The 12,199-nt window shown below is 49.4% G+C and overlaps 1 protein-coding gene and 1 long non-coding RNA gene across 4 annotated transcripts in view; one reads left to right on the forward strand and one right to left on the reverse strand.

The window, feature by feature from the left end:
• Positions 1-998, reverse strand: part of EXOC2 (exocyst complex component 2) — a 192,677-nt gene extending 191,679 nt beyond the window's left edge. For all 3 annotated transcript variants that reach the window (XM_032141514.2, XM_032141515.2, XM_032141511.2), the window contains exon 1: positions 861-998. The gene's annotated coding sequence lies outside the window, so the exon portion shown is untranslated. The remainder of the gene's footprint in view (positions 1-860) is intronic.
• Positions 999-3,422: 2,424 nt separating this feature from the next.
• Positions 3,423-12,199, forward strand: part of LOC131382167 (uncharacterized) — a 150,202-nt gene continuing 141,425 nt past the window's right edge. Inside the window, exon 1 of the long non-coding RNA XR_009211415.1 lies at positions 3,423-3,920. This is a non-coding gene — a long non-coding RNA (uncharacterized LOC131382167). The remainder of the gene's footprint in view (positions 3,921-12,199) is intronic.

The raw sequence follows: 12,199 nt of genomic DNA on the forward strand, positions 1-12,199 counted from the left end.
TAACTCAGAAAAAATATTTTTTAAGTGTTCCTTGTAAGTTTACTCACAGATTCATAAAGGCATCAAACTTAAAATTTCTCAGACATTAGTAGGTTGACCTTTGGCAGATTAAAAATAACTTCCATTCAAAGACGAGTTCTTTCAAGGACTATTTCTCGGAATTACTAAAGTGTTTTCTTAACAATTTTGGGATACAGGGCTACGCATCACCAGGCTTCCAGGCTGCTGGTGTGCGGATCTGGAGCCGGCGCGCAAGGCCTCCATGGCTCAGGCTCTTTGCTCGAGCATTCTGAGCCGCCGCTCCCCTCTCCGTAAAATGGGGTCACACGGCAGCGTATACCCGCGCGAGGACCAAGTACGTGCACGCAAACGCTGACCACAGTGGCAGGCGCCTTTTAAGCGCTCAGGGCGGCCGGAGCGGGATGCACGCCTAGGCAGACAGGAAAAACCTGCCTCGCGTTCACTTTTCCGGAGAAATTCTCAAATCTCACGGAGTGGCAGCTGCGCAAGGGCGAAGCGGCGCAGTCGGGGGCCAGCTCCAGCGGGCGCGGCCTGGAGTCAGCCCTCTGCAGCCCACGCCCCGCACCGGCGCAGGTGGGGACCGCAGGGGTGGAAACTGCGGGGGTGGGAGCTGCGCGTGTGGGCGCGGAGCCCAGCAAGCGGCTGACGGCGGGGATGGGGGCGGTGGGGCTGGGAACCGCGGGGCGTCGCGGGGCCCCGCAGGTGACCGATGGCGCGAGTGGGCGCGGCTGTCCCTTCACAGCTGAGGCCTGGACGGACGCCGCCGGCGGCCACCTCCGTGCAGCTGACGTCCCTGTCCCGCTGGCCTTCGGCCAGGCCCTCCAGCCTCCCACACATACCTCCAGCCGTCCTGCCGCAGCTCACGGCCGGCACAGACAGGGCCCGGTAGGTCTCCCCGAAGACTCCGCGGCCGCCAGCTGCCGGCGCCTCACTTCCGCCCGCCGCGAGCGCCGAGCGCGTAGATCCGCCTGGCAGTCGAGCGCCGAGTCCTCGATGGGCGGAGCCTTCATGGGAGGGTAGAGGAGGGGAGGAGACCGGCGGGGGTGCGGGCGGTGGACGCTGGAATACCTTGGGTTCCGAGGGACCCAGCTTACTGAATGGACACGAGTAGGAGGTTTTTGCTGGGCGTCTTTGCGGTGGCGGGAAGTGGGGAGCGGTGAGGGAGGGAAAGAAGGATACAAGCTCAAGGGGCGGGCCGGGTGCACCATCCATCCCTGTGCCCTCGGCTCATCGCAGAGAGACTGTGGGATGATAGTGTGTTTGTGGGGCCACAGTTCATAACAATGGGCCCTGCATCGGGTCAGAGGACCGCTCCGGAACAGGGGGATGCACAAGGTCAAGAGAATGCATGGAATCAAAGGGCTGCACCAGGTCAGGGGGGCTGCACCGAGACCAGAGGAAGCATCAGGTCAGGAGGATGCACTGGAGTGTGCATCCCCAGGGGGCCACACTGGGGAAGGAGGATGCACCAGGTTAGGAGGCAGCACTGGGTCAGAAGGATGCACTGGAATCAGGGGACTGTACCGGGGGGGGGGGGGGGGGGGGCATCAGGTCAGGAGGAGGCACTGGGGTCAGGGGGCAACACTGAGTCAGGGGCAGCCCTAGGTCAGGAGGATGCATGGGGTCAGGGGGCTGCAGCGGTTTGAGGGCTGCACTGGGTCAGGGCGCTGTACCAGGTCAGGGGATGCGCAGGATCGTGGGATGCTGGCGGTTGGGGGGATGCTCGGGGTCGGGGGATGCTCGGGGTCGGGGGGTTCTCGGGGTCGGGGGATTCTCAAGATCGGGGGATACTCAGGGTCAGGGGGTTCTCGGGGTCAGGGGGATGCTCAGGGTCAGGGGATTCTCAAGATCGGGGGATACTCAGGGTCAGGGGGTTCTCGGGGTCAGGGGGATACTTAGGGTCGAGGGATGCTCTACCTCAGGGAGATGTTCGAGGTCAGGGGCTACGGCCAGGGAGGAAGGACAATCAGGAAAGTGGGGGTAGCGGATTCTGGAAGCTAAATCGTTTCAGGAAGGAGGAATTGATAGCCAATGTTCAGAAGTACTGTGAAGCCAAGACTCCAGAGACAATTGAGTTTGGCATATGCCAGTCATTGACATCCTTGACAAAAGCAGTTTCAAAGGAGTGTGGGGAAGTTACATCTCGTCGAGGGGACTGTGAAAAGAATATTAAGTGAAGTAGAAAAAAGTAAGTTTCAACAACCTAGGTTGGCAGATTTAGCAATAAAAATACAAATACCCAGTTAAGTTGAATTGCAGATAAACAAGTAATTTGTAGTATAGATATATCACTAAACTAATGTTGCATGGGATATACTTCTACTAAAACATTGTTTTGAGAGGTGACAGTGTGCTGGCAGCCCTCGCAGCCCTCGCTCTGGGCACCTCCTCGGCCTTGGCGCCCACTCTGGCTGCGCTTGAGGAGCCCTTCAGCCCACCGCTGCACTGTGGGAGCCCCTTTCTGGGCTGGCCAAAGCCGGAGCGGGCTCCCTCAGCTTGTGGGGAGGTGTGGAGGGAGAGGCGTGGGCGGGAACCAGGGCTGCACACAGCGCTTGCGGGCCAGCGCGAGTTTCGGAGGGCTGTGGGCTCAGTGGGCCCTGCACTGGGAGCAGCCAGCTGGCCTGCCGGCCTGCCTCCCCGCCCCCCGGGGCAGTAAGGGGCTTAAAACCTGGGCCAGCAGCTGCTGTGCTCAATTTCTCCCAGGGCCTTAGCTGCCTTCCCGCGGGGCAGGGCTCGGGACCTGCAGCCCGCCTTGCCTGAGCCTCTCTCCCGCCATGGGCTCCTGCGCAGCCCGAGCCTCCCGGACGAGCACCGTCCCCTGCTCCACGGCGCCCAGTCCCATCGACCACCCAAGGGCTGATGAGTTCAGGCACACAGTGTGGGACTGGCAGGCAGCTCCATCCGTGGCCCCTCTGCGGGATCCACCGGGTGAAGCCAGCTGGGTTCCTGAGTCTGGTGGGGACTTGGAGAACCTTTATGTCTAGCTCAGGGATTGTAAATACACCAATCTGCACCCTGTATCTAGCTCAGGGTTTGTGAATGCACCAATGGACACTCTGTATCTAGCTACTCTGGTGGGGACTTGGAGAACCTTTGTGTCCACACTGTATCTAGCTAATAGTGGGGATGTGGAAAACTTGTGTGTCTAGCTCAGGGATTGTAAACGTACCAATCAGCACCCTGTCAAAATGGACCAATCAGCTCTCTGGAAAATGGACCAATCGGCTCTCTGTAAAATGGACCAATCAGCAGGATGTGGGTGGGGCCAGATAAAAGAATAACGGCAGGCTGCCGGAGCCAGTGGTGGCAACCTGCTTCCCTCCGCTTCCGCTCTGTAGAAGCTTCCCTCCGCCTCGGCTCTGTGGAATCTTCCCTCCGCCTCCGCTCTGTGGAATCTTCCCTCCGCCTCCGCTCTGTGGAAGCTTCCCTCCGCCTCCGCTCTGTGGAAGCTTTGTTCTTTCGCTATTTGTGATAAGTCTTGCTCTGTGGAAGCTTTGTTCTTTCGCTATTTGTGATAAGTCTTGCTCTGTGGAAGCTTTGTTCTTTCGCTATTTGTGATAAGTCTTGCTACTGCTGAGTTTTTGGGTGCACACTGTCTGTGTGAGCTGTAACCCTCACCGCGAAGGTCTGCCGGTACGTTCCTGAAGCCCGGGAGACCGCGAACCCACCGGGAGGAACGAACAACTCCAGATGCTTTGCTTTAAGAGCTGTAACACTCACTGTGAAGGTTTGCAGCTTCACTCTTGAGCCAGCGAGATCACGAACCCACCAGGAGGAAGAAACTCCACACACGCCGCCTTTAAGAACTAACACAAACCGCGAGGGCCCGCGGCTTCGTTCTTGAAGTCAGTGAGACCAAGAACCTGCGAACGCCGGACAGAGTTTTAGTATTTGTTAGTGTAAGTACGACCTAAATGTTGCACGGGACATACGTATACTAAATTATTATTTATCGGAAATTCACGTTTAACTAGATGTTCTGTATTTTCATCTGGCTACTTGGACAACCATTGCGAGTTTTGTGACAAAGGGAGCAGAGATGTGTGGTAGTTGCTAGAGGGGCATGGCGTCAAGGAAAAAGTCTGTTTTAAGATGGGAGCTATTAACGAAATGGGTAAAGAGGGAACTGCTGATGCAGGAGACAGGGAGCAACTGCAGAGCAAAGTCTGAGAAAGGTAAGAAGAGGGTAGGACCTATTGCATGAGGGTAGAGGTTGTTCTTAGGAGCCAACAAGAGTTGAGCTGTGTAGTAGGAGAGTGAGCAGAATGCGAAGCTACAGTTGTGGTGGGTTGGTAGACATGGTGAGAAGAAAGTGAGAAAATACTCTTCTGGTTGCTTTTATATTAGCGAAGGAACCAACAAGATCATCTGTGAGCAGGGGGTGGGGGCAAGGGAGAATTGAGAAGGGGTGAGATTATCAGACATCGTGAGGCAAATTTTAAGGATACGTAGTCAGATTGCCAGGGAGGGAGAATGCCCACTTGGGATGTGTGATCTTAAGTCTCAAATGGAAACAGTCAGCCTGCTTGGGTGTGTGTTGGCTGCTCTAGTGCAGGCAGGGAGTTAGTAGAAAATTAGTTGTAACTGAGATTGGAGTTTGACACAGAAGATGGAGCAGGGAACAGGGGAGTTTGGGGTCTATGCAGAGAAATGGCATTGGACAGGATCATGGGGTTTCAGCTGGTATGACAAAATATTTAGATGGATTTTTCTGGTTATCCTGGAATTGGCCACTTGCACTGGGAAAGAAGGCAGATAACTAAGGTGACCACATGTTCCACTTTGCCTGGGATGACTGATTTGTCTGTTATGATGGCTTAATTATTGAGTGCCCTTTTTACTGTCAAAAGTGTTCCTTTTAGAGACCATATGGTCACTCTTAAAAGTCTCCCCGCACTATAAAGAAAGCCCCCAGGCCAGGCGCGGTGGCTCATGCTTGTAATCCCAGCACTTTGGGAGGCCAAGGCGGGTGGATCATGAGGCCAGGAGGTTGAGACCATGCTGGCTAACATGGTGAAACCCCGTTTCTACTAAAAATATAAAAAAATTAGCTGGATGTGGTTGCACGTGCCTGTAGTCCTAGCTACTTGGGAGGCTGAGGCAGGAGAATCGCTTGAACCCTGGAGGTGGAGGTTGCAGTGAGCCAAGATCATGCCACTGCACTCCAGCCTAGGCTACGGAGTGAGACGCTGTCAAAAAAGAAGAAAGCCCCCCAGCAATTGGGTAAGACACCTCTTGGAGCTTCAGGAATTCACTCAGCTGTTTTAATCTGGGTTAGTACTTGCTGGCCCGAGGCACCCATGAGCCTGTGCTTGCTGCTGTCAGAGTGGAGCTGAGCATCACTGTGGAGTTCTTGGCACAGTTGGGCTGCCCTCAGGACTATATGTGACCAAGAGTATGTGCCTGCTTTTGGTGCAGAAATTCCCAAAGGTAGGAGACCTGCTGGAGAAACAGAGTTGGATGGAGAGGAGGGTGGCCGGGAAGCAGCTGCACAACCATGCTGTGGATATCACAGCCTCTCAGCTCAAGAACTCACACATACTCCTCACACAAACTTAGTATTTGGCCCATCTATGTGTCTTACACGAATGCCTGCCCAGCAGAGAGCATCCACAGCAGGGCACGGAGCAAATGGGATGATTCAGCTAGGGGCAGGTCAGGCAGTCTGCACAATGGGCCTGTGAATAGAATGGCCATTCACAGGGTTGGAGGCTACAGGGACCCACTGAACAAGGCAGATCTAGACAGTGCCTCTGTCCTCTCCAGCCGCAGAGGCCAACGGGAAGCCCATGGTATGGTGGCTGCCGTCCCTCAAGAAGACCAAGCAGCCAGTTGGTGGCAAGTTGATTTCCATAAGCCCAGATGCATATTCTGGGTTTGGGTTTGTCTTCCTTGCTTGTAGAGCCTTGCAGCCATGACTGCCCTATTGCTTACACAATGCCTTATCACAGGATTTCCCATAATACCACCTTGGACCAAGCACCCTTGTAAGAGTGAAAGAGGCAGACAAAGGGGATGTGACCGCAGGCTCCACTGGTTCCACCATAGATAGCACACCCCAAACTGCCACCCTGATAGGACATCAGCATGGCCCCACAAAGGCACAGCGAACACTCCAGCAGGGTTGGCAGCTGTGCTGTGGGATGCAGTATATATTCAGAACCTAATATCAGTGTATGGCGCTGCATCCCCAGTAGCTAGAGTCCTGGCCCCTGGGATGTGCCGAAGATGCCCTCCTGGGTGACACAAGGTTGACTAAATCTAAAAGACTCTCTTTATTTGGGATGCTCATGGGTCCCAGGCAACAAAATGTGGTTGTGGTTATGAGTAGGAAACGGGAGGGAGGATTATTTCTGGAATGCAGGGGACTCACTGGGCATCTTTTCCTTGCTTGGTGATACCAGTAAATGGATGATGCAGCAACCCTGGCCTGACAAGGAATGATAACCAAGGGCTCAGACCTCACAAGGAAGAACGTCTGGGTCACTTCGTCGAGGAAGCAGCCTGGGCCACAGAAGTGCTAGCTGCGGGTGAAGAGAACCGAGCCGGGTGATTAAGCAGGAGGATGATGAAAATCACTGTAGCCTTAGAACTAACTGCAGCAGTGGGCATTATAGCCCGACCTCCTGACTCTCCCAAGGTGGGTTTTTTCCCCCAGTAAAGTATGACTGGACACCATCATGAGGAATCAGGGCCAGGACACAGATCTGTAGCACTGGATCTGCCATGCCAGGCAGGACGGTAGCGGAGGCCATCAGCGCCCATACAGATTCCCCCAACTGAAGGCTGCTTTCTGGGAACACCTGCATCTCTCTTTGTGCTTGAGGGATTTCTTTCTGGAGCAGAGAAAGCTGGAATCCCTAGAGAGTTAATTCAGAAGAAGGCCTCGGCCAACGGCAGGCAAAGAGTTGGTGTGTAAATGCCCTGGCGGGGCTGCTCTTGGCAGGGGTAGCTTGTCTGGTTGCACGTGCCCCATTGCGTGGCAGAGTCCCAGGGAGCTGCTCCAGTCTCCCTCGGGTAAGTGCCCCATAGCACACCTTTACTGGCCTCCCCACTCCCCTCCTACTCTTTCCTGCTGTCACCTCCCAAGTGAAATGCTAGCCCTGGATCAGCTTCTGGGGGAATCCAGTCAAGGTTGTTATTATCACAGACTAAAAACAACCTATACTTATTACAATTCAAATATATATATTTGTTATTAGAGACAGGGTCTCACTCTGTCACCCAGGCTGGGTTGCAATTGTGAGATCCTAGCTCACTGTAGCCTTGAACTCCTGGGCTTAAGGGATCCTCCTCCTCAGCCTCCAGAGTAACTAGGACTACAGATGCATGCCACCATGCCTGCGTCATTTTTGTTGCTGTTTTTTGTAGAAATGGGATCTCGCTATGCTGCCCAGGCTAGCCTGACCTCCTGTGCTCAAGCAATCCTCCCATGGCATGAGCCACCACACCCACCCTCAAATATCTATGTGCTGAATTGCACACTTTTTAGGGAAATACATCCCGGAACAAAAAAGTGATGTGGAATCTAGCATGACTTCATTTTTCTCTCCTTTTTATCAGAGGATGTGTTGAAGTGCAGCCCCAGTATGCAATCACTTGACCGTCCCCAGCGTCATCGATTATAAAGAGCAAGGGGGAAGCTAGGAAATGTGAATCTGAGGCTTGGCAGCAGCATTTGAAAAAAATAAAGTAAGAAATCTCTGGCAGTGGCACACCCCCTTCACGGTGAAACCAAACCCTCTGGGTCTCAGTGACGTGCCGTTTCCCAGGTTAGGTGATCCTGCCGTTAAGCCGGGATGTATGGGCCTTGAGAACACACAGATTTTTTCTGGATTAAAAGAAAACAAATAACACTGTATTCCTGAAACAAAAACACTCAGAAGAGGAAAGAGACTCTTTTGTTAATATAAAGAGTACTGGTGGTGGTTTCTTTCTTTTTTCTTACATTTATGGTCCTAATTCCAAAGCCAGCTAGCAAACATTAGTGCAGTATATGCAGAAGTTGGCAGCAAGTAAAATCATTAAACCTAAAGTTGCAGTAGTAGCTGTTGGAGCGATTGAATATCGTTGCATAGCTTTGTGTTTTCAATTCTGTCTCAGGTTTTGTTTGACCTGGAGAGAAAGAATAACTTTGAAGCATGAAATCCCTTTGCAAATAGTCTTTAGAAGTACTAGGAGAGACACAATTCGCTGTTCTTAGATTTTTTTTATGTTAAATCAACACCTTTTGTGTTCTGTACTGTATGGCACATCAGTATGTGGTAAACCATAATTAGCACAGAACCTAACCCTCAGAACTACTATAATTTGCTGTATCTTAGCGATCCTTTTTACTGAAGACTAATGATTATTTGGTCTTCTGTTATTCACAGGCTCTCAACTCCATGCTTGCAGATTCCTGCCTTATTCACTGTTGTAGATACCACAGAGCTTCCTAGCAGTTATTCAATACATCAGGCTGACCATTCGATAACAGCACTCACCACAACCTGTAAATACAGTATTATCTGTTTGTTTTCTAAAAATGTTTCTCTCCCCTCACTAGAATATAAACAAGAGGATGGATGCTGTAATGCTCATCCATGCCACACACATAATAGATGCTCAATAAATAGGTGTTGCCTCAAAAACAAAAATAAGAATACAGTACATTATGATAGTAGCAGAGTTGGAGGAGATGCCTGTTTCCAGTTGTCCAGTTCAAAATATGCTGAGTGGCCACTTAAAGACACAAAATTATCAGCAAAATTTGATATGTACGCATCTTGACAATAAATGGACGATTGAGATGTTTCACCAAATACCACCCAGCATTGCCATGCTTTGCTGGAGGCTGTTGTGTTTTAGGATTATAGGACGGTTTGAAATTCTGCAGGACTGCAACAGTTTCAACTCTGTTTTAGCAATTCCTGGATTGGACCTATTGGTTAAGGAAGCCCCTTACATCCTTTTGTTTTAACCTTCATCTTACTACGGTGTGCTCCTAGCAAATGCCTTTAAGTGAACTTAACCATCATCTTTTATGTTGGCTTCAGAGGTTTTTATATTTGGAGCTCCGTATATCAAAAGTCCTTAAAATAGTCAAATGTCTCCAATCAATTTTACAGCAAAACAGAGCTCTGTGGTTTTCTATTTACTTGCTATTTGCATATTTTAATAAGAAAATTGTAAATAAAGCTGGTTCTCCAGCAGGGATATGGTATTACAATAGTGTTACTCCAACCATATGGCCGTGCTGCCATCCAGCACAATGATGCAGATGTGTTTTGCACCTGTGTTTATATCTGGGCGTCTCTGGCAGTGGGTCGTGTCTGTAGGTGGTCCAGAAGGAAAGGAGAAATTGAGGAGAGGCACACACTGCCAGAGATACGAGACCCAGTACCTGGAGAGAGGGAACAACTCAGTCAGAAAGTGAAAATATCTTTGCTTAGCGAGGACCTGGATTCTCTCCAAGCCCTTCCAGCCCTGCCCTGTGCTGCAGAGGGCAGGAATAACCTAATTATATGATTTTCTTTGAATAAGAATTTAGATCTCTTTATGTTCTCAATGAAGGATTTCTAACGGACCGCATGATAGCATTTTAACTTAAATTGCTAGCTGGGAGTGGGTGGTTGATTTTTTGTTTTGGGCTGGTTTGTTTGTTTTGTCTTGTCTTTTGGAATTCTCCATTTGAAGGTCCTCTTTATTCAGTGGGAACAAGGCCAATTTGCATTTTGTCAGTGATGTCAGCAGTAATAGAAAAGACACGGGAAGTGGCACCATCTTCCCAGTTTTACCCACTGATGTGATAGTGCGCCGTGTAGACTGAGTCTTAGGGCAGTAGCCGCTGGCTTGCCACTCTGCACCTCTGCTGTCCAGGCATATCACCCCACCCGGAGCAGAAGCACCAGCTGCAGCTGCACATCAGAGGGAGACACGGTGCTGGCCTCTGGCCTTCGCTGCAGGATCTGAGCCTTGCTGACACTCATTTATGAAGGCTTCCCACTGCCGAGGAGCATCAGGATTGCCTTGCATATGAAACGTGGTATAAAGCCTGTCTTTATACCTCATTTCTTTTTATCTAACATGACATGAATTTTATCTGAGTTTTTCATTGCTCAGCTAGTACCTTGGTTTCACACAAACCCAATGAAATATTTTTCACTCCTTAACAGCAGGTTTCTCACCCTCTGTGTTTGGTAGGTTTCCCCTAAGATGCTACCTGAGCTTTGTTCCGCTCGTAGGCACACGCTGTAATTTCTGAAGGTGATGGCATTCACCAGAGTGCAGGACGTCAGCTCCAAGTGCCCACCAGTTGTGTCCTGGCCACTCTCCAGTGGAGGTCCCTGGATATCTGTCCTGCCCCCTGCAGGTAGTTGCCTCCTGTGAGCTCATCTTTGTACTGTCTGTGGTACTAAAGGATGAGGAGTACATGCAGGATTAAAGATAATTTTCAGGACACACTTTAGCCAACAGTGTGAACCTTTGTTCTTCCTGACTGAGCCCATGTAACAAAGATGAGAACATAGAACATAGACAGTTAATTTGAGTATGAATTTATTTTTTCACAGCTGGTGAAGAAAATAATAAAAATGTTTAGCAGTGAGAAACTAAAAATGAACAAACAAAAATATCCACAGCCCCTGAAAAATCAAAAGTTGACTATAGGACTGTTGGTTTGAAAAAAAAATTACATTGAAAATTCCAAACCTTACATTCTAGATCCTGCCTGATACTGACCCTGATTGTTTGACCTCTTGAGAGTTCCAGTTGTCTCGTTTGAAAAGTAAGATAGTTGGATAGGAGAAACTCAAAAGTCCCTTTAAGCTCAAAAATCCCATGATTGCACTTTTCTTTTTCTTTGCTTTTTTGTTTGTTTGTTTGTTTTTTGTTTTTTTGTGTGTGTGAGAGAGTCTGGCTCTGTTGCCCAGGCTGGAGTGCAGTGGCTCAGTCTTGGCTCACTGCAACCTCTGCCTCCCGGATTCAAGCTATTCTCCTGCCTCAGCCTCCCAAGTAGCTGGGACTACAGGTGCCCACCACCATGCCCGGCTAATTTTTTGTATTTTTAGCAGAGACGGGGTTTCACCATGTTAGCCAGGATGGTCTTGATTTCCTGACCTCGTGATCTGCCTGCCTCAGCCTCCCAAAGTGCTGGGATTATAGGCGTGAGCCACCGCACCCGGCTGCACTTTTCAATAAACAACGATTCTGCAGCAAGTCTTGGCTGAACTTTGGGGCCTTCTCTTCTGGCAACTTTATCTGGCCATCTGTGTAGAACAGGACATATGGGTGGTGGTAGTGGAGTTTTTCCAAATAACTGTGTATACCAGCAGCGGTAGTAGATCACACTAATTGTTCTGCTATTCAATTAAAGGGATTTTTTTTCTTCCAGATGCTTCATTCTTTAAATGTGTTAGCTATAGGGCAATCCATTTTAAACTAGGGACTTGGTTGCTTTCTCTGATCTTAAAGCAGATTGCTGGTACTTTCCTGTTTCTATAACTTTTTGCTCCTCTGTCCTTTCCACTTCCACACCTCCCCAAAAGCCTCTGCTCCGTGAACTAATAACGTTGCCTTGTTGTCCCTGGCTAGGTTATGGACACAGAAAGCCAAACCACAATAGGTTAACTGTGAAGTATAGTGATAGAGGAAAACAATATAATGTTAAATATGTGGGTTGCATTTTCAATTTTGCATTTTTATTGGATTCCTGATTTTCCGTAAAGTAATTCTCCCTGAGCTTGGCCACATTTTTTCTGACCCCAGATATGTGGGTCTGTGTTGATTTGCGATATTGTTATGGTTTATGTATATGTTTGACAGGATGCATATTCATTCCACTAACATTCATTAGAACTCAAATGAATGCACAGACATGAATGATAGATGTAAGCACACGTGTCTGCTTTCCTTCTGATAAACAATAGCTTTTCAGGACTCTGTAGACTAGTGAGGATTTTCAACAGTTTTATTTGAGAACAAATGGAGAATCTCTCTTCAATTATATAATTAGAATTAAATCCTAGAAAGGCACCTCAATAGATGGTAAACATTTTTGCAGACTTCATTTTGTGAAAGAAAATGCTAGTAATTGCTGCTTGTTCCTGCACATTGTTTTGTTTTGGATATGTTCAAATATAATTGTTTCTGCTGTTAAGTGACCTCCTGTTTGCAAGCATGTATTTGTTAAACACAT

This window comes from Hylobates moloch, unplaced genomic scaffold, assembly GCF_009828535.3.
Source record: "Hylobates moloch isolate HMO894 unplaced genomic scaffold, HMol_V3 SCAFFOLD_20, whole genome shotgun sequence".
Classification (NCBI taxonomy): Eukaryota; Metazoa; Chordata; class Mammalia; order Primates; family Hylobatidae; genus Hylobates; species Hylobates moloch.